The sequence below is a fragment of the Oncorhynchus tshawytscha genome, linkage group LG01 (genome assembly GCF_018296145.1).
Source record: "Oncorhynchus tshawytscha isolate Ot180627B linkage group LG01, Otsh_v2.0, whole genome shotgun sequence".
NCBI classification, from domain to species: domain Eukaryota; kingdom Metazoa; phylum Chordata; class Actinopteri; order Salmoniformes; family Salmonidae; genus Oncorhynchus; species Oncorhynchus tshawytscha.
The window spans coordinates 14,314,645-14,320,707 of record NC_056429.1 but is presented as its reverse complement, the minus strand read 5'-3'; positions in this window follow the sequence as shown (position 1 = coordinate 14,320,707).

Genomic DNA, 6,063 nt, shown 5'->3' with positions numbered 1-6,063 from the left:
CTATCCAAATATCAATGTTACCTACTCCAGACACTACTTTAATGATTTGGGGAGAATTAGATCCATATGACATCCATAAATGTATTTAAGACTTTGGCCAAACACCGTAAGGCCGAATTCAAAACGACATCAGATTAATTATCAGGTTTCAACAGGGTCAGGCAAACGACAGGTGAAGGCAGGCAGGGGTCGATAATCCAGAGTAGCGGAAAAGGTACAGGACGGCAGGCCCAGGGTCAGGCAGAGTGGTCAAGCAGGCGGGCTCAGAGTCAGGACAGGCAAAGGTCAAAACCAGGAGGACGAGGAAAAATAGAGACTGGGGAAAACCAGGAGCTGAGAAAACCGCTGGTTGACTTGAACAAACAAGACGAACTGGCACAGACTGACTGAAAACACAGGTATAAATACCCAGGGGATAAGTAGGGAAGAACTGCAACACCTGGAGGGGGGTGGAGGCAAGCACAAGGACAGGTGAAACATATCAGGGCATGACATTAATAAGGAAATGATTAGGAGAATATTGTTTCATCGTTTCGATGAGAGATGCTGGAGGACCTTTGAATGGGTGGAACACAAGGGCGTATACTATAGGATATAACCTAGTTTCATCTGTGACTACAGCACAAGACTATTCAACTCCACCCACCAAGTGCCACTGTCATACTATGATGATTTTCATGATTTGTTTTTCTGTACTTTTATGTAGTTATGTAGGCCAGGTGTGTGGGCTGACTGACCAGATAGTGGCAAAAGGAAACCCAGTATGCCTATACCAGCGGTGGTCGGTGCTGTTTAAGATGAGGAAGGACCATTTGTTTTCTTCTCAAGAGCAGGGCCTTTTTTCTATTACAGCATTTTGGATGTCATTAATATTCCATTCGCCTGTTTCAATGTAACAGCGTCAGGTTTAGGCTACTACATGATACTCAAATTTTCCCAATACCCATCATGAGGTTGCTACAGCCTATAAATGAAAGTTAACACAGTAGGTGCACACAGCTCGAGAGATACATTTCAGGTGATGGACAGTAACACATGGTCAGACAGTGACACATTCAATCCTGCCTTGCTCACTCTTGTCTGCATCTAGCTGATCTAGGGTGTAATAATTAGTCCAACAGTTGCAAACCAGAGTTTCTATTGGACAAATTCAAGTATGTTTATCTCCATTTCTTTTTCAATTGAATCGGCGTAATAAATACACCCCTGATCATACGTAAACACAGTTCACGTTCATAGCAGCTACGTTGTATTCCTTCTTGCATCTACGTGCTCTCCTCCTCTTATCTTTTCCCTTCACTTGTGGATGCACAACACATCAGCTGTATGTGACCAGGTCCGAAAAATCTTTCCATGCCAAACCATATCATAACTGCTACACACAGCCTACATCGTTATCACAATACTAGGTAAAAAGCTTCCCTGTACTTGGAAGAGTTACAGTGTTGTGTTGGATAATCATAGCCAGCTAGCTAACATATCATCCCTCTGTTTGAGCCAGGTGTTTGAGTAGGCAAAACTAGATAGCTGCATTTGCTAGATAAGTGAAAGAAAACTATTTTAAAAAGCATGTCTCTTCTCTCTCTTGCTTCTCCTTAATTTTTGAAGAAATTAATTTGTTCAAAACTCTTCAACAATTGTCTTTCTCTCTCTTCTAGTCAACTACTCACCACATTTTATGCACTGCAGTGCTAGCTAACTGAAGCTTTTGCTTTCAGTATTAGATTCATTCTCTGATCCTCTGATTGGATGGACAACATGTCAGTTCATGCTGCAAGAGCTCTGATAGGTTGGAGGACATCCTCTAGAAGTTGTCATAATTACTGTGTAAGTCTATGAAAGGGGGTGAGAACCATGAGCCTCCTAGGTTTTGTATTGGAGTCAATGTACCCAGAGGAGAATGGAAGCTAGCTGTTGACTTGGAAGAGTTCCAGTGTTGTGTTGCATCACCATGATGCAGAGTGCTGTTGTCGTCAGTGACAAATATCAAAGCTAAGCCGGGCTTGGTTACAACTCTGGATGGGTTAAAACTTGGTTAAAACTCGGGATAGCTGTAGATAGATAAACTACAGGGAACTTGTTATCAGATCAATGTGCAAAGAAAAGGGGTTAGTCCATGACAGTCTTTATATAGTATCAGGTATCAGTCCATGACAGTCTTTATATAGTATCAGGTATTAGTCCATGACAGTCTTTATTGGTATCAGGTATCAGTCCATGACAGTCCTTATATAGTATCAGGTATAATTTTACACACCCAGTCTACAGATACTCAGTGGTGGAAAAAGTACTCAATTCTCAAATTTGAGTAAAAGTAAAGATACCTTAATAGAAAATGACTCAAGTAAAAGTGAAAGTCACCCAGTGAAATACAACTTGAGTAAAAGTCTAAAAGTATTTGGTTTTAAATACACTTAAGTATCAAAAGAAAATGTAATCACTAAAATATACTAAAGTATCAAAAGTAAAAAATAAAAGTATGAATAACTTAAAATTCCTTACATTAAGCAAACCAGACAGCACAATTTTCTTGTTAGTTTTGTTTACGGATAGCCAACAAAGCATTTGTGTTTAGCGAGTCCGCCAGATCAGAGGCAGCAGGGATGACCAGGGATGTTCTCTTGATAAGTGTGTGAATTGTACCCTTTTCTGTTCTGTACTTTTGGGTGTCAGGGAAAATATATGGAGTAAAAAGTAAATGAATAGTAATGTAAAGTACAGATACCCCAAAAAACAACTTAAGTAGTACTTGAAAGTATTTTTACTTAAGTACTTTACACCACTGCAGATACTTGGGTAACACTTTATAATAACGTTAATAAACTAGCCATTACTTAAGATTTTATAAATGCTCATTACTTGTAATGTTTATAAATGTTTTTAAATAAATATATATTGATAAATAGTTTGTTAATGCTTAATCATGAAAGTTACTGTGCTATTGTAAAGTGGTACAGACACTGGTGATACAGGTGGGAAACTAGATATCTAAAACACTATGACAACTTATAAATAACTACAGATTAGCCTAATTCATACTCACAAAATATATTTATTACATCCTGAGACCTCTAAATAGCATATAGTTCCATGATTGATTAAACATCACATCTAATAGAATAGTATCTTAAAATGTCTAAACAATCCATTGTTTACTACTGTAACATTAGGTAGTCAGTCTTCCATGGTAGTCCAGTTGGAGAGACGCCAGTCGCTTCCCGCATTTCCATCCCTGTTGTCCTCCAGTTACAACTCAGTTATAACTCAGTCTGCCCAGTGGTAGACATTGGGACACATGTACTGCTTTAACAGCAGGTTGACCTCTGCATCTGCTCCTAACCCACTGTGGACAAGCATGCAGTGATACATTGATACAGTATATGAAATTATTATGTGTTTTGACACGTACAGCAGGAAACACCAACACATATGGAAATTAATATGTTTGTTTACTCTGTTAATGAGAGAGAGAGAGAAAGGAAGAAAGAAAGAAAGAAAAAGAGAGAAATAGAAATGAGAAAGCAAGCGAGAGAAAGGGAAAAATGAGAGAGAGAGAGAGAGAGAGAGACAGAGAGAGATTTGACACTGGTGTTGTCATAAAAAAATAGAGCTGTATAAAACAGACATCCACATTCAAGTCAACGTTACGTGATAGTAATTATATTTCTATGAGTGACATTACCTTTTCTTAACACTCTGCATGCGTTGGAGGAAGGCGCAGATTGAGCTGTGCTTTGCTTTGGACCTCAGGTACTCAGCGTATCGGTTGGAGAACTCAATGTCCCCCAACTGTCTCGTCTGTGGGCCTGATCTTCTAGATTGACTGGAATAGTAGGCAGATCAATGAAGTGGTAGAAACATTAGTACTAGTGCTTATCATGCCGATATGGTCTCATTAGAATATTTAACCAATGCAGATACAGTGGCTTGTAAAAGTATTCACCCCCTTGACATTTTTCCTATTTTGTTGCCTTACAACCTGGAATTAAAATAGATTTTTGGGGGGGTTTGTATCATTTGATTTACACAACATGCCTACCACTTTGAAGATACAAAATATGATTTATTGTGAAACAAACAAGAAATATGACAAAAAAAACATAACTATTCACCCCCTAAGTCAATACTTTGTAGAGCCACCTTTTGCAGCAATTACAGCTGCAAGTCTCTTGGGGTATATCTCTATAAGCTTGGAACATCTAGCCACTGGGATTTTCACCCATTTTTCAAGGTAAAACTGCTCTAGCTCCTTCAAGTTGGATGGGTTCCGCTGGTTTACAGCAATCTTTAAGTTATACCACAGATTCTCAATTGGATTGTGGTCTGGGCTTTGACTAGGCCATTCCAGGATATTTAAATGTTTCCCCTTAAACCCCTTGAGTGTTGCTTTAGCAGTATGCTTAGTGTCATTGTCCTGCTGGAAAGTGGTCTCAAATCTCTGGAAGACAAACAGGTTTCCCTCAAGAATTTCTCTGTATTTAGCGCCATCCATCATTCCTTAAATTCTGACCAGTTTCCCAGTCCCTGCCGATGAAAAACATGGTGTTCTCAGGGTGATGAGAGGTGTTGGGTTTGCACCAGACATAGTGTTTTCCTTGATGGCCAAAAAGCAACATTTTTGTCTCATCTGACCAGAGTTCCTTCTTCCATATGTTTGGGGAGTCTCCCACATGCCCTTTGGCTAACACCAAACGTGTTTGCTCATTGTTTTCTTTAAGCAATGGCTTTTTTCTGGCCACTCTTCCATAAAGCCCAGCTCTGTTGAGTTTACGGCTTAAAGTGGTCCTATGGACAGGTACTCCAATCTCCGGTATGGAGCTTTGCAGCTCCTTCAGGGTTATCTTTGGTGTCTTTGGTGCCTCTCTATTTAATGCCCCCCTTGCCTGGTCTGTGAGTTTTGGTGGGTGGCCCTCTCTTGGCAGGTTTGTTGTGATGTTTTTTACATTTTTTAATAATGGATTTAATGGTGCTCCGTGGGATGTTCAAAGTTTTGGATATTTTTTTTATAACCCAACCCTGATCTGTACTTCTCCACAACTTTGTCCCTGACCTGTTTGGAGAGCTCCTTGGTCTTCATGGTACCGCTTGCTTGGTGGTGCCCCTTGCTTAGTGGTGTTGAAGACTCTTGGGCCTTTCAGAACAGGTGTATATATACTGAGATCATGTGACAGATCATGAGACACTTAGATTGCACATAGGTGGACTATATTTAACTAATTATGTGACTTCTGAAGGTAATTGGTTGCACCAGATCTTATTTAGGGGCTTTATAGCGAAATACTGAATACATGTGCACACACCACTTTTCAGTTGTTTATTTTTTAACATTTTTTGAAAGAAGTAATGTTTTGCATTTCACTTCACCAATTTGGGATATTTTGTGTATGTCCATTACATGAAATCCAAATAAAAATCTATTTAAATTACAGGTTGTAATGCAACAACAATAGGAAAAACACACAGGGGGATGAATACTTTTGCAAGGCACTGTATATGTCACACATGAAGCCCCTTATAGTGAGAGAAATAGTTTTTTAAGAGGAGCATGGATGTGTAACCTACCTCAGTCTTGCCTCGACTAGGGCATCCACATAGTTCCTGGCGAACAGGGACTGGGTGTTTAAATGACTGATCTCACTCCTGATGATCCCCTCCAGATCCCCCTGGTTACTGTGGTAATGACATGATATTAAGTTGTGGAATAACACACACCAGCTAGTAACACTGGCTGCACATATACACATGTATGAAATTACGTATTTGCAGGGGACCAAAGGTATTGAAATCCAGATCAGGCAAGGTGAGCTATAAATGAGTGGACAAGAAAATCTTACCTCTCCCACAGAGGAAGGGATGCTGTATGGTGGAAGAGAATGGTTGTGAGCAGTAGCATCTGTCCCATACTGATGAGAAAGGCCATGATGTTACCCTGGAAAAATACTTCAATAGTTTGGAACTAACAAGACAAATGTTCTACAGTAGGTCTAGTCTTCAAGTCACATAATCTGACCACCCAAAAAATATATTTTAAATAATCATACTGTACATGATACATTTTCCCAG